Source organism: Muntiacus reevesi, chromosome 8, assembly GCF_963930625.1.
Source record: "Muntiacus reevesi chromosome 8, mMunRee1.1, whole genome shotgun sequence".
NCBI lineage: Eukaryota > Metazoa > Chordata > Mammalia > Artiodactyla > Cervidae > Muntiacus > Muntiacus reevesi.
Genome location: NC_089256.1, coordinates 29,364,366 through 29,388,417, shown reverse-complemented (window position 1 = coordinate 29,388,417; position 24,052 = coordinate 29,364,366).

Sequence of the window (24,052 nt, the reverse complement as noted above, 5' to 3'; positions counted from 1 at the left end):
TAGGGGTTATAAGACTAGCCAGAGATATCACAGAACCACTTAAGGCAGAACCAAGTTTTCAAACAGAACTACCTTACTCATGCTTTTACTGCAGCATGTGACTTCTAGCTTCGGACTAATTTTTTAAAACTCAGATTTGAGGAGCACTGTTAGTGATTCAACACTTGTAGGAGTTACTTGCACCTCCCCTTAGGATTCCCACTGTCTGTATGTGTCATAAAGGCTTTAAGATGCTCTGAAAGACAGAAGTCCGCTTAAATTCTGCTGTTGCTGCTTTTGAGTCTCTAGGTCTTGCCCAGCACTTTGTGACCCCATGGACTGGAGCATGATAGTCTCCTCTGTTGTCCACTCTCCCAGAGTTTGCTCAAACTCTGGTCCATTGAGTTGGTGATGCCATCCAACCATCTCATCCTCTGCCACCCTCTTCTCCACCTGCCCTCAATCTTTCCCAGCATCAGGGTCTTTTCCAATGAGGCTACTATTTGCATCAGTCTTTTGCATCAGTGGCCAAATTATTGGAGCTTCAGCTACGGCATCAGTCCTTCCAATGAATATTCAGGGTTGATTTCCTTTAGGATTGACTAATTTGAAATTAGTTAGTTGAGTAAAACACTAGGGTCCACAAGAGATCCACATCTTAATGCCTTAATGAAATCTGTGGATGTTACCTCATATGGGGATAAAGCGGGGAGAGATCTTTGCAAATGTCATGAAGTTATGGATCTTGACTTGGGGAGACTACCCTGCATTATCCAGATGGATCCTAAATGCAATCACACATGTACAGCAGAGGTGGCAACGTGAAGCCAGAACAGAAAGATGTGAAGATGCTGGCCTTGAAGTTTAGAGTAATGCAATCACAAACCAAGGGCTACTCACAATCCCATGCCCCCAGAACCTGGAAGAGGCAAGGGAGAAAGAGTGTGGTCCCCCTGAAGTTCTGGTCTCAGACTGCTCACCTCCAGAAATGGGAGAGAACACATTTCTACCTTTTCAAGCCCCCCAGGTTTGGGTAATCTGTTGTGCAGGGCCTAAGAAATGAACCCAAGGGGGGCTGTTAGTTGAATGACAGTTTTCCTCAGAATTACATTTGTCTAACAGTCATGTATGGATGTGAGAGTTGGACTGTGAAGAAAGCTGAGCACTGAAAAATTGATGCTTTTGAACTATGGTGTTGGAGAAGACTCTTGAGAGTCCCTTGAACTGCAAGGAGATCCAACCAAACCAACCTAAAGGAGATCAGTCCTGGATGTTCACTGGAAGGACTAATGGTGAAGCTGAAACTCCAATACTTTGGCCACCCCATGTGAAGAGTTGATTCATTGGAAAAGCCCCTGATGCTTGGAGGGATTGGGGGCAGGAGGAGAAGGGGACGACAGAGGATGAGATGGCTGGATGGCATCACCAACTCAATGGGCATGAGTTTGAGTAAACTCCAGAAGTTTATGATGGACAGGGAGGCCTGGCATGCTGTGATTCATGGGGCCGCAAAGAGTCAGACACGACTGAGTGACTGAACTGAACTGAACTGAACTGAACTGAACTGAACAGTTATGCCACTATGAAGATGGAAATGTGAGATTAAGAAAAGACCTGGCCAGAAGATCCAGGGATTTACCAACTGAGAATTTTGAGACATCCTGATACTTGCTTGTGTGGTAAATCACTGCAGTCATGTCCAAGTCTTTGAGACCCTGTAGACTGTAGCCCGCCAGGCTCCTCTGTCCAAGGGATTCTCCAGGCAAGAATACTGAAGTGGGTTGCCATGCCCTCCTCCAGGAAATCTTCCTGACCCAGGGATCAAACCCAGGTTTCTTACATCTCCTGCATTGGCAGGCGGGTTCTTTACCACTAGCACCACCTAGGAAGATCCATCCTGATATTTACTGACCCTCTAGGTCAACCGGAACAAAAATATGCATTATTGTTTATAAAGACCCCTTTTGGAGGACTTTCCTGGTGCTCAGATGGTAAAGAGTCTGCCTGCAGTGCGGGAGACCCTGGTTCAATCCCTGGGTCAGGAAGATCCCCAGAAGGAAATGGCAACCCACTCTGATATCCTTGCCTGGAAAATCCCATAGATGGAGGAGTCTGGCGGGCTACAGTCCATGGGGTTGCAAAGAGTCGGACACAACTGAGCGACTTCACTAGAGGTCCATTCTCCTAAAGCAATTTGTGCTGTCGTATAATACAAAGTCTAAATGTTTCTTAGAAATGGCTTGACTCTTCCATGACCTGGCTATTGAAAATAGTGTTGCAATGAACATTGTGCGTGCTTAGTCACTCAGTGATATTCAACTTTTGTGACCCTTTGGACTGTAGTCTGCCAGACTCCTCTGTCCGTGGGATTTCTCAGGCAAGAATATTGTAGTGGGTTGCTCTTTCCTTCTCCAGGGGATCTTCCCAGCCCTGTGTCTCCTGCATGACAGGCAGATTCCTTACCCACTAGCCATTGGAGAAGCCCTGCAATAAACATTGAGGTGCTTGTGTCTTTTTGAATTATGGTTTTTCTCTGGATATATGCCCAGGGGTGGGACTGCAGGTTCATATGGATAGCTCTATTTTTAGTTTTTAAAGGACCCTCCATACTCTTCTCCGTGGTGGTGGTACAAGTTTACATTCCCACCACAGTGTAAGAGGGTTCCCTTTTTTCCACATCCTCCCCAGCATATATTGTTTGCAGACTCTCTAATGATGGCCCTTCTGACTGGTGTGAGAACTACTTACCTCACTGTAGTCTTGATTTGCATTTCTCTAATAATTATGATGCTGAGCACCTTTTCATGTGCTTTTTAATCATTGTTTGTCTTCTTTGGAGAAACGTCTAATTAGATTTTCCACTCAGTTTCTGATTGGGTTGTTTGTTTTAATATTGAGCTGCATGAGTTGCTTGTATATTTTGGAGAATGACCCCTTGTTGGTTGCTTCAGTTGCAAATATTTCCTCCCATTCTGAGGCTGTATTTTAGCTTTGTGTGTGATTCCCTTTGCTGTTCAAAAAGTTTTAAGTTTAATTAGGTCTCCTTTGTTTTCATTATTCTAGGAGATTCATAAAAAAAAAAAAATGTTGCCGGTATTTATGTCAGAGAGTTCTGCCTGTGTTTTCCTCCAAGAGTTTTATAGTATCCAGCCGTACATTTAGGTCTTTAATCCACTTTGAGTTTATTTTTGTGTGTGGTGTTAGGGAGTGTTCTAATTTCACTCTTTAACATGTAGCTGTCCAGTCTCCCAGAAGCACTTATTGAAGAGGCCGTCTTTTCCTCGCTGTATATTCTTGCTCCCATGGTCATAGATTAGGCAATGATAGTGTGTGGGTTTACCTCTGGATCTTCTATACTGTTCCTATGGTCTATATTTCTGTTTTCACACCAGTACCACACTGTTTTGACAACTGTAACTTTGTATATAAGAGGAATGGATGAAGATGTGATACATATATACAACAGAATATTTATTATTCAGTCATAAAAAAGAACGAAATTAATACCACTCTCAGCAATATGGGTGGATCTAGAGATTGTCACTGTCAGGATTCCCTGGTGGCTCAGACGGTAAAGCATCTGTCTGCAGTGCAGGAGACCCAGGTTCGATCCCTGGGTCAGGAAGATCCCCTAGAGAAGGAAATGGCAACCCACTCCAGTACTCTTGCCTAGAAAATTCCATGGACGGAGGAGCCTAGTGGGCTACAGTCCATGGGGTCGCAAAGAGTCAGACACGACTGAGCGACTTCACTTCACTTCAGACATTGTCATACTGTCTGAAGTAAGTCAAACAGAGAAAGACAAATATCGTATGATATTGCTTATGTGTGGAATGTAAAAAAGGGCTACAAATGATCGCATCTACAAAACATATTATGGAAAATAAACATATGTTTCAAAGTGAAAGTCTTAGTTGCTCTGTTGTGTCTAACTCTTTCGACCCCATGGACCATAGCCTCTGTCGCTGGAATTCTCCAGGCAAGAATATTGGAGTGGGTAGCCATTCCCTTTTCCAGGGAAATCTTCCCAACCCAGGGATCGAACCTGGGTCTCCCATATTGTAGTCAGATTCTTTACCATCTGAGCCACCAGGGAAGCCCCAGAAATGTTTACCAAGGGATAAGAGAGGGAGAGACAAATTGGAAGGTTTGGGTTGACATATACACACTACTGTGTATAAAATAGATAGCTGAATGAGGACCTACTTACTGTGTAGCATAGGGAACTCTACTCGACACTCTGCAATGACCTACATGGGAAAAGAATCTTTAAACAGAGTGGATATATGTATATGTATACCTGATTCACTTTGCTATAGACCTGAAACCAACACAACACTGTAAATCAGCTACACTCCAATAGAGATAAAGAAACAAATGGTTGGCTCTGTGGTTCCAAGACCGAGCAGCTGTCGCCCAGTGAACCTCAGATGGCTGGTGAAATCCACATCTTATAAAAGAGAGATGAATTTATGGCAATTTAGAGTTCTGTGTGAAATCCCCTCCCACTGATCCACCTGTACCAACACCACCAAGCTATGGACCCCAACACCCAAAGGAAAGAAAAGCGTCTTACCACATCACACATCCTGTCAGCAGAATATTCCTCTCAGTGCGGAGAAGGAAAAATGCAATTTAGAAGATTTTTTGGACAAATAATACCCCACATAAAACAGTAGCCAGATGTCAGTTAGAAGCTCTGCAGAACAGGGCCGTGTGGGTTTTCAGAAAGGAGAGCTCCCTCATTATAGAAGCCCCAGAGCTGATCCATGGATGCTGGTTGCTAAGTGGTACCAGGGAGGATAGAATTGGGTACCCGGGCACCCTGGCTCTCCCACCCGCAAGGAGTGGGGTCACCGCTATATCCTTATATGCTCTTCATTGTCAAATGATATGCAAGGGCTACTCCCTAACCTCCGGACCTTCATAACCAGGGACATGGCAACTCCCATGGTTCTTACAACTGTCTCTCAAAAGGGCAAATTCTGGGCAACTGACTCATCCGGGAATAGCAGCTGCAAGCTGCATTTCAGTTCAGAATGTCGCCTTTGAAACACTATGAGTGCAACACTTTTTTTTTACCAAATAGGTATGACAGCTCCTGTGAGTTTACCCTCCACCCCTGTGTGAATCCCCACATTGACTCAGATGTGAAATCACATCTCTGGTTGCTCCTGACATACATGTGCCTAAAGAAATCTTTTAAATGATACAAACTGTTTGACAATATAATTCTAACCCAATATGATTGCAGCAAAACTCTGTCATTCAGCAATTATTTATGTTGTTGCTGTGTGTCTGCCTTTTTGCTGGATAAGATGGAAGATGCAGACTGTATCAATGGAGTAGAATTTTCTAGTTGATTAACCAGACCCAGCTGGCTGGAATCTTCCTATAACCACATACAATACATTTAGGAAAAATAAGAAAATGACAAGAGAAAAAAAATGCACTTGACACATATCCCTAACACAGTAGACGTAAATATTTGTTAAGTGAATGACTGAAATCAGAGATTTTGTTGAAAGATAATTACCCTGTAAAGGGGAGTAATAGCTTTGAGTATAAGGTTTCCTTTTAGGGTGATGAAAATGTTTTAGAGTTACACAGAGATGATGTTTGTACAACACTGTAAATGTATTAAATGCCACAGCATTATCCATTTCAAATGGTTAATTTTATGTTATGGAAATTTAACCTCAATTTAAAACAAGTAAATACTTTCCATACTATGTCTTGATGTACTGGGCATAGAACAAATACAATCACATCTTCACAAAACTTTGCAACAGTAGTTGTGGTGACTAAGAAGCAGAAAGATCCATAGGTCAATAAATGCTTGAGTGGGAGAAGATTTTATGCTGCCAAACTATTTGATAAGACAAAAGTACTAAAAGTACTTGTAGAACAGTGCTAGAAGTGCTTCTAGAAAATTCCATTTTCCCTATCAATTTATTTATGGCCATCTAAGTTAGCTGTTATTGTTTAGTCACCAAGTCATGTTCGACTCTTTGCAACACCGTGGACTGCAGCATACCAGGATTCCCTGTCCTTCACTATCTCCCTGAGTTTGCTCAGACGCATGTCCATTGAGTTCATAATGCCAACTAATCATCTCGTCTTTCTCATCCTCTGTCGCCCCCTTCTCCTCCTGCCCTCAATCTTTCCCAGCATCAGGGTCTTTTCCAACAAGTCGGCTCTTTGCCAAGGTGGCCAAAGCATTGGAATTTCAGCTTTAGCATCAGTCCTTCCAATGAATATTCAGGCTTGACTTACTTTAGGATGAACTCTTTGATCACCTTGCTGTCCAAGGGACTCTCAAGAGTCTTTCCAGCACCATAATTCAAAAGCTTCAAGTCTTCATCACTCTGCCTTCTTTATGGTCCAACTCTCACACCTATACATGACTACTGGAAAAACCATAGCTTTGACTAGATGGACCTTTGTTGGCAAAGTGATGTCTCTGCTTTTTAACATACTGTCTAGGTTGGTCATAACTAGACATACATATATATATGTACATATTAAGGATGTGCTTCACCATTTGGTGAGGGAGAAATTGAAATTATATATATTATATATAATATACTATAGATATGTGTGTGTGAAAGTAGCCCAGTTGTGTCCAACTCTTTGTGACCCTATGGACTATATGGTCCATGGAATTCTTCAGGCCAGAATACTGGAGTGGGTAGCTGTTCCCTTCTCCAGGGGAATCTTCCCAACCCAGGGATGGAACCCAGGTCTCCAGCATTGCAGGCAGATTCTTTACCAGCTGAACCACAAGGGAAGCCCCATACTATATATATATAAAATTTCAACTTCTCCCTCACCAGACAGTGAAGAACATCCTTAAACAGGTAGCATTCTGACAGTTTAACTTTGGGAACCAAAACAGAAAAGCCTCCTTTAGTAATTAACTACGTAATTTATTTTCATTATATTCCAAATGCTATCTTTGACCTTTTTATCAAGCAGAAGAAATATTACTTCTTCCAATCCCATGAAATTAGAAAAGGAGGTGGGTTTTCTAATCTATTTTTCCTCTCATCCTTTTTTTCCAGTTTTTTCTGGTGGGAAAATTGCTTAGAATTTAATTAATGGCTTCTAGGAGAACTAGGTTTTTCAATAGCCAAACATAAGAGATAAATGAATTGACTTTAGGAAGGTGTACCTGCATTCTTTTAGGAGACTTTACTTACATCAGAAAGTTTCCCTGGTGGCTCAGATAGTAGAGATTTGTCTGCAATACAGGAGACATGGGTTCGATCTCAGGGTCAGAAAGATCCCCTGGAGAAGGGAACAGCAACCCACTCCAGTATTCCTGCCTGGAGAGTCCCATGGACAGAGGAGGCTGGCGGGCCACAGTACATGAGGTCTCAAAGAGTCGGGCACAACTGACAACTAATGCACACACACACACAAGCGTGTGCGTGCACACACACGAGAACTGATAGTATAAAGATACAAGAAAAAGCCAGCTTTAGGAAGACTGACAGACTTACTAAAAAGCATGATCACATTTTACAAGTAGCACATTATTTGAGAGGGAGTATAGATATCTTTTTTCTTTTAAATATATTATCAACTTTCAGATCTCTAAACATTCTCAAACAGCACGCTCTTGCCATAATCGGTTTAATAATATGTAATGATGATTTTCAAATACCAAGAGTTAACAAGCCTAAGAAGCAAACAAAAGAACAGCCTCAAGTTTTGAGGCAATGATATTCTGATTTCAATTCTAAAACTTGGCATAATACACTTCTCAAATAATCAGATCTTACATTTTTCCCCCAGAGCTTTCCAGGCAAAGTGGTCAATCAAACTGAAAGATATTTGGAATTTTTTACTATTTGTTGCCAGAAAAATACAGAATAACGGAAGATTTTATTAACAAAATGTAAAGCAATAACCACACAAGGCAAATATCCAGCTGGTCCAGTGTGGATGAGACCAAATAACGTAGAAAACTGTTCAAAGCTCCAGAAAATCATAATGACACAAAAAGAGCTTTCATATTAATGAAGGGGTAAAATAATACACTTGTGGGAATTATCAATGCACTTAAATATATGTTTAATCCCATCTGTTAATATTTTTAAGTTGCCACCTAACCTTTGATGGGTGGTAGCCTAAAATTTGGGCTCCCCAGGTGGCTCAGTGGTAAAGAATCCGCCTGCCAATGCAGGAGACATGAGTTCCATCCCTGGGTTGGTAAGATCCCCTGGAGAAGGAAATGGCAACCCACTCCAGTACTCTTGCCTGGGAAATCCCATGGACAGAGGAGCCTGGCAGGCTACAGTCCGTGAGGCTGCAAAAGAGTCAGACAAGACTTAGGGACTAAACAAGAGCAACCCTAAAGTTTATACCTCTTACCAGCAAGATTCAGAACCATTCTGACCCTGACTGAAAGGCAAAAAGATTGAGTGTATATTGTTTAGAGCCTTAATACACATCCTCTACTGGAGAAAAGGTAGAAGAGGATGAGGAAAACATTTTTTAAAAAATCAGAACTCCTCCTCTTGAAATCACCTCTGATTCTCAGCAGATTAAAAATATCACTGTGATAAAAGAACAAGAGAAAACGGCTTGGAATCACACGGGAGACCTAAAAGGGAACTGGGAGGGGAGTCTTATCATGATGGAGAAACTGTCATTTTTAAATTGACTGTATTGTAGGTTACTATAGAGACCTACATTGCACGGCCTGGTGAGGAGGTGAACCTACAAAAAGTTTCATGACAATCAGAGCTGGCACACACTCCAGCTTTCACGGGGTAGAAACATGGGATTCTGTCATCACTGGGATGTCGCTGGCTAATGAGAAGCCCCAAGGAAGGGCCGTGGCATTCTAAGCTGGCAGGTTGGGCATTCTGTTAATTTGCCTCATTAGTCCCTGCCTGCCTAGCACAGGACGTATCCACGCTGCAGAAGCCTGATGGACTGAGAGGCCGGTTTCCATGGAGATGTTTTGCAGCTTTGCTGCTATTTCACACACACACACACACACACACACACACACACACACAGCTCTCAGTTAGACAAACTGGCTATGGCTATGGAGGCAGACATATGAGATGACTGAAAAACACTGGTGGGGGTTGAGGAGTTAACACCAGATCAGGGAAGGTTTGGGGGTGGCTCCTTTTTGAGGCATCTGTAACCTTTGGATTATGTTTTCCGCGGAGAGGGAAGAGAGGACCATTCTGTCTAGGTTCTGAGCGTAGAGAGGAAGCTGAGCCTTAGTGCGCAAGACTTCCTGTGAGGGGGGAATGGTGGCCAGGTGTGGAACCACAACTCTCCCCAGAGAGTCAAGGAGACAAGGAGTCCCTTCGCAGAGTAACTGTGAGTGTCAGCATAACTATATCAAACCCATCAACAGTAACTACAGCCACCCCTGGCAGTTGATTTCTGAACCAGGAGGAAGTCCTGTTGTTGGCTGGTTTGGGAAGGGCTGTGGACAATCTGATGAAAGTTTCAGGCCTGAGGCTCCCTCTTGCTCTCACGACAAGGAAAATACTTCAGAGAAGAGGGGGAGAAATTCTCCTTTTATTTAGGGGTCTGAGCATGGTCCCAGTACCCCCGTTATTAGCTATGTAACTTCTGTGTGACTTCAGAGAATTTACTTGACCTGTTTTCTCTATCTATAAAGCAAAATTAATGAGTAAGTGTCTGCATAGCGCTTAGAATGTGTCACAGGCTTACGCCAGCACTTGGTTTTCTCACTGGTTTATCACAGCAGCCTTTGGGAATGAATGCAGTTGTTATCCTCATGCTGTGGAGGAGGGAACTAATGCACAGAGTGGCTAAGGAACTTTCCCCCAAGATCACATGATGAGGAAAAGAACAAAATCAGGATTCCAACCCGTCTCACCTGGCTCTTAACCCAGGTGCCCTGTCTCCACGCTGGAGTCCCTGGCTTCAAGACAAAGAGGCACTGAATCATTTTTATTCAACTTGCTTTACTGTATCCACGTATTTAAACTTAACAATTCTATGAAGTTTGGGGCTAATGGACTTACAGATAAGGAAACTGAGGCACAAAGAAGTTAAAAAAAAAGTTGCCCAAAGCTAAGCAGCTAAAATGAGATGGTTGGATGGCATCACCGACTCCATGGACATGAGTATGGGTAAATTCTGGGAGCTGGCGATGGAGGGAGGCCTGGTGTGCTGCAGTCCATGGGGTCGCAAAGAGTCGGACTGAGCAACTGAACTGAACTGAAAGCAGCTAAAATAGGAGGGTTGGAATTTGAACTCAGGCATTCAAGTTTCAGAGCGCTCAGTCAAGGACCTGGGGTTTCCCTGGTGTCACAGTGGATAAGAGTCCCCTGTCGGCGCAGGGGACGCGGGTTCAATCCCTGGTCCAGGAAGATCCCACATGCCGTGGAGGACCTGAGCGCCTGCCCCACAACTACTGATCCTGCGATCCAGAGCCCACGTGCCGCAACTACTGAAGCCCGCGCGCGGCAACTACTGAAGCCCACGCGCCCCCGAACCTGCGCTCCGCAACAAGAGAAGCCCCAGATCTCCGCAAGGAGGGGGAAAGCCCGTGTGCAGCGACAGAGACCCAGAGCAACCAGAACAATAAACAAACAAACCAATCAAGGAGGCAGCTTGGAGAAGCACATGTGGCTGGTGGCCAGGCTCCGAGCGGCATCTCCTGGTCCAGCGCTGCTAAGTGGCTGCACTGTGCTTGGGCGGTTGGGGGGCTTGCTCCCCTTGGGAACCAAGCAGAGGGTCAGTGCGCCCACGGCCCCCCAGTACCCACGCTCAGCACCGCTAGCGCCCTTGGCAGTCCCTGCCCCTGTTAGAAGACCCTTGTCAGCAGATTTCACGCTGGAGATGCACCCTCCTCCAGCCAGCACAAACCTTCCCGTGACGTCCAAACTGACCTTTCCTGGTGTCAGATGGTTCACATACCAGCAACAGAGTGGGAGAGGTGAGAAATTTCGTTTTGACCAAAAGCGGAAACTAGCCGAAAGCACGTGGATCCTTCCGCGTGTTATTTGTTACCCCAACAGCACATCTTCCCATGGAACAAGAGCAACACAGACAGGGATGGGAAATTTTATTTTATCTCCACGTGGTACCTCGTGCATAGAAGCATTCCCAGGCGAGGCCATAATAACTTGTTTCCCTGCTCACGTCCATTTGCTTCATGTCAGAATACAATGACCCTTTGGTTGAATCCCCAGGTCTGATGCTAGGTTAGATGGATGTGTTTCTTTTTCCTTCTTGCAGCTAACCAGACACTGTGAGACTGAAGAACGCTTCAGTCTCAACACTCTGAGCTTGGAAGGAACTCGGGTCTGGGACCTTCCAGCATGACCCAAAGATGTGGTGGGGTCAGGGATTGCCCAGGGAGTCATTTTAGCCAGGACGATTTCTCAAATACTAGTGTGACCAACCCCAATGTGATTTTATCAGAAAGGTTTGGGTAGTCAAAGCATTTTTTATTTTTAAGATAAAAGCTAGTTTTACATGCATTCCAGTTTCGTGGGGGAGGAGGGACCCCCACGTTGCCCACGTTTCTTTCATTTCTCAGCTCTTCCAAGGTGCGAGTCTAGTCCCTTCTCCACCTGAGCGGTATAAATAGCCCTGCCATTTAATTGTCTCTCCAGCTTGGCACTGTTTCCATTTATCCCTTCTGAGACGTCTTTCTATTTGCAAAATGTTTTCCCAATGTTATGCCTCTTGGCTGGCTTCCCCGAAACTCCCCTCCATTGCTCCTAGTAGAGCTCAGCTGTATTAACCAGGGTGCTTCTGGGGGTGCAGGGTGCTTCCTGATAATCCAAGGTTCAGAGGATGCTCTCCTAGCCAACCCTCACCACCCTTAGATCATTTAAATTCCAGTGCTTGGTAGTCCTGTCAGTTTCAAAGCACATTTCACTGGCTCCAAAGATAAGCCTCACAAAAGGTAAGACATTTGCAAGATTTTCTTGCAAATGAATACAAACAAGACAAACTCCCCAACAGAAAAATAGTCAAAAGCTACAGATGATTCACAAAAGAAGACAGGCAGTCAGCAGTCATATGTGAAGGAAGGTCAATAACAAAAGTAATTTAAAAAAAAAGAAATGCAAATAAAATCACCAATGCGATCTCTCTTTGCTGCTAATATGGGTCAAGATTCTAACATTTGACCACAGGTGGATGAAAGTGGAGAAAATGGGTGTCTTTCACGGTCAATTGACAAATGGATTATCATAAATTTTGCAAAACAGTGTAGCAATATGACTCAAACTCTCGAAATTCTTTTGACACCTATCCTGATTCTATAATTGGACAAATTCACGAAGAGGTATACATATGGATGGATGCTCATCTCAATGTTGTTTGTAATGATGAAAAACTGGAAATAGTTGTAATTTCCATCAAGGAAAAATCAATCTATTTATTTGTGATACGATCCTTCAGTGAAATCGCATGAAGCCCTTTATAAGGATGATGTATGAACACAGTATTTGGAAATATCTGCACCAGAAATAATTGAATGAAACAGATATTGTATATAAGATGATCCTATAAAGAAAACATTGTATTTGCTTCCATGTGTGTGCATGGGTGTTACTCATAAAGAGATGATATCTAGAACAGCATTTACTAAAACCTTACACTGTCCTCTCCCGTGGTAAGATATTTTACTAGTCAGAGTAGGATGGATGATGCTGCATTAAGAAATAAATGCAGGCACATGATGATCCAATACGGTGGAATTTTGTTTCTCATTCGGGGAAAGCCCACATGAGAGGGGTGGCTGGCTGTGCAGAGAATTCAGACTCCTGTCATTTTGTGCTTTGCCATTTCCAGTGTGTGGACCCCAAGGTCAGTTTAGGAGACCTTTCCATTCTAGCCTGATGAGAAATCAAAGAAAGGCTATGGTGTATCACAAGGAAAACCTTTAATGAGACGGGCCCAGAGGTAGCATGCGCCCCCTCCTCGTGGCCTGCCTAAGAACAAGGGAGTCAGGACAGCCGTGACTCCACAGGGAGGAGGAAAGAAGTTGCATGAATATCCCACGTCCCAGGTGTGCCAAGATTTTGTGTTTTTCCTCTATTGCTTGAATTTTCCAACTGAGCTTGCTATTATTGTTATAGACAAAAAAAAAAATTGCAATAAATTTCCTTTTTTAAGAATAATAGTATCTTGAGAGAGAGAGAGAGAGAAATTAAAATAATTTGAGAGAGCTAGCCCAGGAGAAGGCAGGAGCTCTAAGTCATGCTGAACTGATATAGTGTGCAACTGGCTTTATCACCCCAGGAGTCAGGGTACCCCCTCTCTCTCTGTGTGCTCCCAACTTCAGCATCAATCAGCACGAGCTGGGAGAGTGAGATGGCCTTAGGCTCAGAAAACTCGTCTTTCTGTTCTCACGTCTTAGACCTCTAGGGTACAAAGTAGGAGGACGTTACTGAATTTGATTTTGAACACAAGGAAAAGCCAATTGCATTATTAATGGATTATCTGCTGTCTTTTTAAAACCAAGCGCAAGGCCAGATTTAATCTCATAGAGTGAATAATTCATGTGTTTCTGGGAGGAGGTGGTGGGAGAACTTTGCATTCAATGTTTCAGCAGTCCATCTAAACTTTAGTTGTGATCCTTACCCATGAATTTTGTTTAAGGCAGCTCGCAGTCCTTTACCTCCATCTTCAGAATGACACGGCAAAGCTAACTTGATAGTTCATGTCCAAAATAATCAGACCATCAAACTCACGTACAGGATTACGATTAACACTTAACATAATGCTCTCACTCCCGACGATGGGATGAATTCCACAGATTTCACCTGTAGCTGTTGTTCAGTCTCTAAGTTGTATCTGACTCTTTGTGACCCCACGGACTGCAGCACACCAGGCTCCTCTGTCCTCCACTACTCCCGGAGTTTGCTCAAACTCATGTCCATTGAGTCGGTGATGCTATCCAACCATCTCATATTCTGCCACCCCCTTCTCCTTTTGCCTTCAATCTTTCCCAGCATCAGGGTCTTTTCCAATGAGTCAGCTCCTCGCATCAAGTGACCTAAGTACTGGAGCTTCAGCGTCAGTCTTTCCAATGAATATTCAGTGTTAATTCCTCTTAAGATTGGCTGGCTTGATCTCCTTGCAGTCCAATTAAACTGTATTCTAAGGTCATCAGACTAGCAAATTGCCATTTATTATTTAATTCATGGGAAGAAATCCATGCAGTTCACACTAATCTGATCATATAGCAAATGCATGTCTACCTTGAATCTACAGAGAAAGATTTTTGCATAAGAGAGCATCACAAATTAGCCATAAATAGCCAGCAGCATCCCAGGACATGGCCGCTGCGTATTTTCCCTCTTAACTCAAACCCTGTATGTTGGGCTGGTTCCCAGACTCACTGCTACCCAAGAGATACAGGAGGCTGAGGAGGCAGGCCTCACGTCTCTCGGCCCTGCAGGGTCTGCGGTGAACCAGGCTGTCTCATCTGCTTGTCAGCAAGAAAAGAGGTACCACAATTCAACCACTTCTCCCAGCAGGGCTCTGGGCCTGCCGAATGGGAGCAGGCTGGGCCAAACAGCATATTCTTAAAAGGGATGACTGCTGTTAAATCTCCCACAATCCTTGACATTCAGGGTCACATGTTTCTGACTTACAAGCTTGAGAAACTCATTTCAGGGCCAAAGTGTTGCCTTTCTTTCTACTGGCTTAATTTAATTATGACATACAGTTTTCTTTTCGTTTTTCTCAAGGCCGTAGGAAAATGGACTAAGTCCTCCCCAACTACGTTACCAGTTGCTCTAATGAAAGTAATTTTTCCAAAGATTATAAAACACTGGCTTATCTACACTCCATGCCCCTGACATGTAGGGTAAGTGTAGGTCATTGGATGTTAAAAGTTGTCCCCCAGTGTACAGATATGTTGCTGCCTACATGCTCAGTTGCTCAGTCGAGTCCGACTTTTTGTGACCTGTGTGTAACCCGCCAGGCTCCTCTGTCCATGGGATTTTCCTGGTGAGAATACTGGAGTAGGTTGCCGTTTCCTCCTCCAGGGAATCTTCCGGACCCAGGGATTGAATTCCCATCTCCTGCGCCTCTTGCTTTGGCAGGCAGATTCTTTACCATTCCAGTCACCTGGGAATACCATACAACTATGTTACCAACTTCAAATTAGGCCAAACCTCATAGAGATTTCCTAAGAAATGGAGAAAGAAACTGAAAGACAATCCCTTCTAAATTGTTACAGAATATGTTTTTAATTAGCTGAAAAAGAAAAACATCTTCCAAATCCTATTAAAAGTTGTTTCTATTTACTACTCCCAAAATACTAAAACAATATAACCTACAAATACTTCTTATGCCTATGTAGAAATATCTCTCAGCCACTTTACTTGCAAAGATGGAATACAAAAACTGCTTCATTAAATTTAAGGTTTCACTATCCATGTTCTATTGATTGGTTATAATATTCATTATAAGTGAATAAAATTCATATTATAAATTTAGCAATTTAGTACTCTCTAAAAGGTAAAACTACATTGCATATGGGCTTTCCCAGTGGCTCAGCTATAAAGAATCCACCTGTAATTCAGGAGACCTGGGTTCGATCCCTACGTCAGGAAGATCCCCTGGAGGAGGGCATGCCAACCCACTCCAGTATTCTTGCCTGGAGAATCCCATGGACAGAGGAGCCTGGTGGGCTACAGTCCATGGGTTCGCAAAGAGTTGGACACAACTAAAGCAACTGAACATGCAGTCACATTGCATATATTAAAATATTATCTTTGTCCTATTGATTAGAGAAAAATTTATATTTATGATTCAGATCAAAATCCTGATTTTGATTGTATAATCAAATTATGATTTTATAATCATTACGATTCAGTTCATTTCAGTTGCTCAGTCTTGTCTAACTCCTTGTGACCTCATGGACTGCAGCACACCAGTCCTCCCTGTCCATCACCAACTCCCAGAGTTTACTCAAATTCATGTCCGTTGAGTCAGTGATGCCATCCAACCATCTCATCCTCTGTTGTCCCCTTCTCCTCCTGCCCTCAATCTTTCCCAGCATCAGGGTCTTTTCCAATGAATCAGTTCTTTGCATCAGGTGGCTAAAGTATTGGAGTTTCAACTTCAATGTCAGTCCTTCCAATGAACAACCAACATTGATCTCCTTTAGAATGGACTGGTTGGACCTCCTTGCAGTCCAAGGGACTCTCAAGAGTCTTCTCCAGCACCACAGTTCAAAAGCATCAATTCTTCAGTGCTCAGCTGTCTTTATAGTCCAACTCTCACATCCATACATGACCACTGGAAAAACCATAGCCTTGACTAGACATACCTTTGTTGACAAAGTAATGTCTCTGCTTTTTAATATGCTGTCTAGGTTGGTCATAACTTTCCTTCCAAGAAGTAAGCGTCTTTTAATTTCATGGCTGGAGTTAATATCTGCAGTGATTTTGGAGCCTAGAAAAATAAAGTCTGTCACTAATTCCACTGTTTCCCCATCTATTTGCCATGAAGTGATGGAACCGGATGCCATGATCTTACTTTTCTGAATGTTGAGCTTTAAGCCAATTTTTTCACTCTCCTCTTTCACTTTCATTAAGAGGCTCTTTAGTTCCTCTTCACTTTTTGCCATAAGGGTGGTGTCATCTGCATATCTGAGGTTATTGATATTTCTCCCGGCAATCTTAATTCCAGCTTGGGCTTCTTCCAGCCCAGTGTTTCTCATGATGTACTCTGCATATAAGTTAAATAAGCTTGGTGACAATATACAGCCTTGACTTGCTCCTTTTCCTATTTGGAATTTCCTATTTCCTATTTGGAACCAGTCTGTTTTTCCATGTACAGTTCTAACTGTTTCTTCCTGACCTGCATACCGGTTTCTCAAGAGGCAGGTCAGGTGGTCTGGTATTCCCATCTCTTTCAGAATTTTCCACAGTTTATTGTGATCCTCAGGCTTTGACTGAAGACTTTGACTGAAGTTTGAAAGCTGTCTAATCAATAGATTCTCCCTGGCAAGATTGGAGGAAGCAAGACCTTGAAATCATAAAGCCCTGGGATGGAACCCTGGCTTTGCCATATGCTAGATGATCTTAGAGGCATTCTAATCTCTTTTTGTTTTTAGCAGTAGGAAATGGCAACCTACTCCAGTATTCTTGCTTGGAGAATTCCATGGGCAGAGGAGCCTGGTGGGCTACAGTCCATGGGATTGCAAAGATTCAGACAGGACTGAGCAACTAACACACACACACACACACACAATATCTCTTTTTTAATGTCAGTTGCCTAATTTGCAGGATTGTCAATGAGAATACTGGTCACATGGGGCTGCGGAGAGAATTAAATCAGGCCAAGTTCACTGCATCTGACTCATATTAGACTCTTCATTAGGCTCATTCCTCTTTTCCATCTTCTTCTGTTAACTCAGGGTGGAAAGATCTGAATTCTAGGTCCCCCACTCTGCTCCCTGCTTGGGGCAAACCACTTCCGCTCTCTCTGGATACTTCACATGCAGAAGCAAGGATTTACCCTTCAACTTTTTTTTAACCCACCAGTGGCTCAGGCTTCCTTCTTTCCTAGCCAGGACAGCTGGTGTGGAGGCAGAGGGTTCCTTCACTCAGCAGATGTGCTCAAGTCTCCGTGTGCCAGGCTCCGCACTGAAGCAGCATCCTGGTCTCCTCAGTTCACTTCAATTCAGTCGCTCAGTCGTGTCCGACTCTTTGTGACTCCATGGACTGCAGCATGCCCTGTCCATCACCAACTCCCGGAGATTACCCAAACTCATGTCCATTGAGTCAGTGATGCCATCCAACCATCTCATCCTCTGTCATCCCCTTCCCCTCCCACCTTCAATCTTCATCAGGGTCTTTTCCAATGAGTCAGCTCTTCACATCAGGTGGCCAAAGTATTGGAGTTTCAGCTTCAGCATCAGTCCTTGCAGTGAATATTCAGGACTGATTTCCTTTAGGATGGACTGGTTGGATCTCCTTGCAGTCCAAGGGACTCTCAAGAGTCTTCTCCAGCACCACAGTTCAAAAGCACCACAGACTCTCCTAGGGAGACCAGAACAAATGTCACAAATGGGGTGGCTTCAAATGGTCCAACATTGCTCTCTCACACTCTGAAGGTCCGAAGTTCAGAATCAAGGTGCTGCCAGGTGCTCAGTCTGAATCCTGCAGGGGATCCTCCTCATGTCCCCCAGCTCCCGCTGGCTGCCGGCAGTCTTGGCATTCCTCAGTGTGCATGCAGCTGTGGCACTTCAATCTCTGCCTCCTCACATCACAAGATGTTTGCCCTGTGCATCTTCAAGCTGTCTTCTCCATGTGTCTAAATTTTCCCTTTCTGAGGACGCCAGTCATAGGATTAGAGCCCATCCCAACCCAGTATCACCTGGTCTGATGTTGGTTACTTCTGCGGAGACCCTATCTCCTAACAAGGTCACAGGCACAGATAGCAGGAATTCGGACTTGAGCTTATCTTGGGGTGGGGACACAATATCACCCGCAACAAAGCAGAAAGACAGCGGTGACTGAGGCCCTCAGGAGACTCTCAGTCAGTTAGCCAGGCTCAGACAGCAAATGGCGAGAGACCCTTGGCGCCTGTGCTCAGAGGTGAGAGCTGGACACTGAATGCCATTGGGGAGGGAGGTGGCAACAGAGATCAGAAAAATATCTTTTTTTTTTTACCATCATCATTATCTTTATTAAAGTAATATAATTTTCAAAATTCAAGGAGAATGGGACCACCTGGGAACTCCAGTATCACTCCTCAGAGGGGATTTTTCTCACATAATCTTTTTCTTGTAATATAATTCACATACCATGAAGTTCACACTTCCACAGTGTCCAATGTAGTGGTTTTTAATATTCCTCACAAAACTGAGGAATCATTGCAAACACCTCTTGCCAAGACATCCATCATCCCAAAAAGAAACTCTATGTGTTGTCAGTAATTCTATATTTCCCTGCCTCTGGCAACCACTAACCTACATTCTGACTTGACATATTTTTTGTTATGGCCATTTCATATAAATAAAACTGTATAATATATGGCCACTTTATTTCTAGCTTCTTTCACTTAGCATAAGGTTTTCAAGGTTTATCCGTGTTCTTTCCTTTTTATAGCTGGATCATGTTCCTTTGTATGGGTACACCACATTCTATCTATCTATACATCAATTGATGGACACTTGGTACTGTTTTGGCTATTATGAATAACACTGCTATGAGCATTCGCATGGTAATTGCTGTGTGGACCTATGTTTTCGACTCTCTTGGATATATACTGAGGAGTGGAATTGCTTAGTCATATGGTAACTCTATGCTTAATTTTTTGAAGCACTTGTCAATATGTCCTCCAAAGCAGCTTCACCATTTTACAATTCTACAAGCACTTCCCAGGTAAAGAATCCACCTGCCAGTGCAGGAGATGCAGGAGACTCGGATTTGATCCCTGGGTCAGGAAGATTCCCCTGAAGGAGAAAATGACAACCCGCTCCAGTATTCTTGCTGGGATAACCACATGGACAGAGAAGCCTGTTGGGCTACTGTCCCTGGGGACACAAAGAGTCAGACACGACTGAGCACACACACACAATGAATGAAGAGTCCCGTTTCCCCGCATCTTCACCAACACTTGTTATTGTCCATCCTTTGAATTGTCAGCATCCCGGTCGGGGAGAAGTTGCACCTCCCTGAGATTTTGATTTGCGTTTCCCTCGTGACTAATGATGCTGAGCATCTCTTTGTGTGCTTATGGGTGATTTTAAAATCTTCTTTGGAGAAACATCTCTTCAAATCCTCTGTCCATTTCTTTAACTCAGTGCAGAGCATTCTTGTTCACACAAAGGTTTTGAACCCAGAAATAAAATTCAAAGAGGGAGATTTGGAAAGGAGTGAAGGACAGACAATATGAGCAAGAGTTTTCTGCCCAAAGGATCCCCATCACTGAAGCCCAACCTCCTTCCTTTGTGCCCCTGGCCACCATGAAGTCAGGACACAGACGAAAGGTGAGCCCAGCACAGATGCAATGGAGAAACAAAGTGGGTAGGATACTGCTATTTCCTCAAGCAGAGAGTCATCTGTTTATCTTAATTAGAGGCAGAATACCACTTTCTTGTCACTGCCTATCGGTCACAGGGGGAAGGGAGAATGCTTCTCCACCAATTTGAGGCAGCAATTACCAGTCACAGTGGTGACGTTCGGCTACAAAACCACCTCAAAAAGTAAATCCCTGTGATGAAATACCGCCTAACACAGTCCTAGGAAGACACTTAAGCCAATTAGAGTGGCAGGAATTATGACAAATGCTGTAATTATGATTCAGGCAGACTGACTATAAACCCATGAATCTTCTGCCCCTGACCTGGCCCCAGCATCCCCGGGAATTATTTCCATGGTGGAATGATGTTTTGTTCTATTAAGTACATTTGGAGAGCACTCAAATACTACGTAATGGGAAGTGTGGATTTGAGGTCATAGATCCTCAGCCCAGCTGTCGCCTGAGGAAAGCACTAAAATGCAAAATTAAGCTTCACGGTCTGCTCAGCCATCCTGTGGCTGTGAGGGTAGAAAGACGTCCCTGGCAGGGGGGTGGGTTGATTTTTTTGTTGCTGTTGTTGTTCCCCGTCACTTGCCTGCTCTTCCAACTGGCCCTGGAGAGAAGAATATAAATATACTGTCAAAAACTTGCAGCTTGACTTGTCCCCTAGGCTAGGACAACAGTCAGTTGAGAAAGTCACCTATTTGAAACTCAGCACCTTCAAAAGGCTTTCAGAGTTCTTACCACATCTGGCAGAGTTGAAAGCGCTGCTATTACCCCTGGGTCAAGCAAGTCAGGAATGAAGGGTCTGAGTGGGTGTCCTGGAATAGAGGAGCTCACCGGCCTTTGGGTGGAAGATTCTTGAGTCTGCACACATAAATTATTACTGCAGTGTTGCATCGGTTCTTGAACTATTGCAGACACCTCTGCTCTTCTCTTTGGGTATTTCCTTCTGAGTAGGTCTTTCTTGTCATGGTCTCCTATGAACCTCAAACTGATTAAAGCATCATTTTCCAGAGAGATGGCTACAAAACACCCAAACATGGGTTGTAGTAATTTGCAGCAACAGGAAACTTGTATGGATTTATTCCCTTACAGTTCTGGCAGCTAAAAATCTAAAACAGATAGCCTGACTGAGTTCTTTCTGGGGGTTCTAAGAAAGAATCTGTTTTCTTGCATTTTCTAGCTTCCTGGGACTTCCCTGGTGACTCAGATGGTAAAGGATCTCCCTGCAATGCAGGAGACCTGGGTTTGATCACTGAACCAGGAAGATCCCCTGGAGAAGGGAATAGCTGCCCACTCCAGTATTCTTGCCTGAAGAATCTCATGGACAGAGGAGTGTAGTGGGCTACATTCCATGGGGTCACAAAGAGTGGGACTGAGTGACTGATACTCAGCTTCTGGAGATGCCTATAGTCCTTGGATCATGGACCCATCCGTACTTCACTGGCAAAGTCATCAATGGGGTCACTCCCTCTCTCGCTGTCTCTTCCACCCCCACCTCCGTGTCATCACATCTCTGTTGTCTTTTTCTTCTCATCCTGACTCCCCTTATAAGGACCCTTGTGATGACATTCAAGGCCCATCCAGTTAATTCAGGAGACTCTCCCCATCTCAAGATCCTTAACTAAATTCCGTCCGCAAAGTATCTTTTCACTGTGAGGTGACATTAAAACGTTCTGGGAGCTAGAACATGGACATTTTGTGGGGTCCATGATTCAGCCCAGTGGAGTCTCCCCAACATTGAACACCAGGGGACTGGGGACCTTTCCCCCTGTGAAAGGATTTACTTCTTGCTAAAAGAGGAGACTGAAAAAATATCACCTGACAAGTATATAATGGAAAGACGTTCAGATCCTCCATCCTTGCTGTGGTTTCTCCTCCACCAGAGAGAGAGATAGACCCTGACATGCGGTGCAGTCAAAGCCTTAAAACTGCTCTGTGTCTATGGGAAGGACTGAGAGCTGGGTGTCAACGCCAGCTTCAGCACCCACAGGCCACGGGCTGCATAACATGCGGCCAATCACACCTTCCCTGAGTGTAGTCCCTATAGCTACACTTTCATCAACCCTTTGTGGGGACAGTATCTTTCATAATGACCACAAAAGCTGACTAGGGGCAATACTTTTAATAAAATGTATGGAAAGGGACTTTCATAAACAAAATGGCAAGTAAGTGTAAGTTGTTTGACATTATTTCTTGGTCCTGACTGTACCCCTTGAGTTAGGGAAAGGGTGGGCGTCTCCACTTTGCAGTGAAAGCAGCACAAGAGCGGGAGAACCACGGTGGAGATGAGTTCACACCCTCAGGAAGCCTTGCCTTTGGGGGTGGGGCCATGGGAGAGACACATAGACAACCTCAGAATAAGAGGCAAAAGAGTCCTGGGGAAAACGCTGAGTGTGCACAGAGGGTGGGCAGTTTCCACAAGTGCTGTTTGAATTTGAAAAGAATGGAATTCTCTAGACAGTATCCAGGAGAAAATATGGGGACAGGATGGTTCAGTTCAGTTGCTCAGTCGTGTCCGACTCTTGCGACCCCGTGGACTGCAGCACGCCAGGCCTCCCTATCCATCGCCAACCCCCAGAGTTTTCCCAAACTCATGTCCTTCGAGTTGGTGATACCATCCAACCATCTCATCCTCGTCATCCCCTGCCCCTCCCGCCTTCAATCCTTCTCAGCATCAGGGTCTTTTCTAATGAGTTAGTTCTTTGCGTCAGTGGCTGAAGGATCGGCATTTCAGCTTCAGCATCAGTCCTTCCAATGAAAACCCAGGACTGATCTCCTTTAGGATGGACTGGTTGAATCTCCTTGCAGTCCAAGGGACTCTCAAGAGTCTTCTCCAACACCACAGTTCAAAAGCATCAATTCTTCAGCACTCAACTTTCTTTATGGTCTGACTCTCACATCCATACATGACTTCTGGAAAAACCACAGCCTTGACTAAATGGACCTTTGTCAGTAATGTCTAGGTTGGTCATAGCCTTTCTTCCAAGGAGCAAGCATCTTTTAATTTCATGACTGCAGTCACCATCTGCAGTGATTTGGAGCCCCAAAAAAATAGTCTTGTCGCTGTTTACATTGTTTCCCCATCTATTTGCCATGAAGCGATGGGACTGGATGCCGTGATCTTAGTCTTCTGAATGTTGAGCTTTAAATCAGCTTTTTCACTCTCCTCTTTCATTTTCATCAAGAGACTCTTCAGTTCCTATTCACTTTCTGCCATAAGTGTGCTGTCATCTACATATCTGAGGTTATTGATATTTCTCCCAGTCATCTTCATTACAGCTTGTGCTTCATCCAGCCCAATATTTCTCTTGATGTATTCTGCATATAAGTTAAATAAACAGGGTGACAAAATACAGCCTTTTTATACGTGTACATATACAATATGCAGAGAAGGGAATGGCAAACCATTCCCAAAAAAACTTCAGTATTCTTGCCTTGAGAACCCCATGAACAGTATGAAAAGGCAGGATGTTTATGTAATCCTATTTGTCCTCTGAGAGTTTTATACAAAGTGGGTGCTCCAAAGGGTTGGTATCAAACCACAGACAATAACTGAAACGAAAAGTTGGGACTGTTTGCAAGATTACTCAAGCACGATAGGGGTGTACCTTGATCCAGAATATCTAGGAGCAGAGGTCAAAGGGTTAGGTTCACATATCCAGATTATATAGAAGGACCCTTGTTATCTGAGATTGAGAAATTGGAGAATTGAGTAAGGCAGTAGAAGTTGTCATATACAAGAATGCCTCCCCAAGAGCTGGCTAAATTAGCAACTCGTCCTCCCTGTATCCCAAACATCTCTCTTCCTTACCTCTCATCAAAATTAAATCCTTCTTATAGGCATTAAGTCCTTTATGGGTCAGTCTCTCTAAGTCACAGACATCGCCTGGTAATCCCTCACAAGTGAATTATGAAATCTTACAATAGATGCAGGATTTCATAAAGTCAATTGAAAGTGGTCAAGTTGGGGACCTCCTCCCATCACTGGGGGCGTCATCAATACAGCATGACCTGGCAGAGATGGGCCGTGACAACTGAAGAGGAGGTAATAATTAGG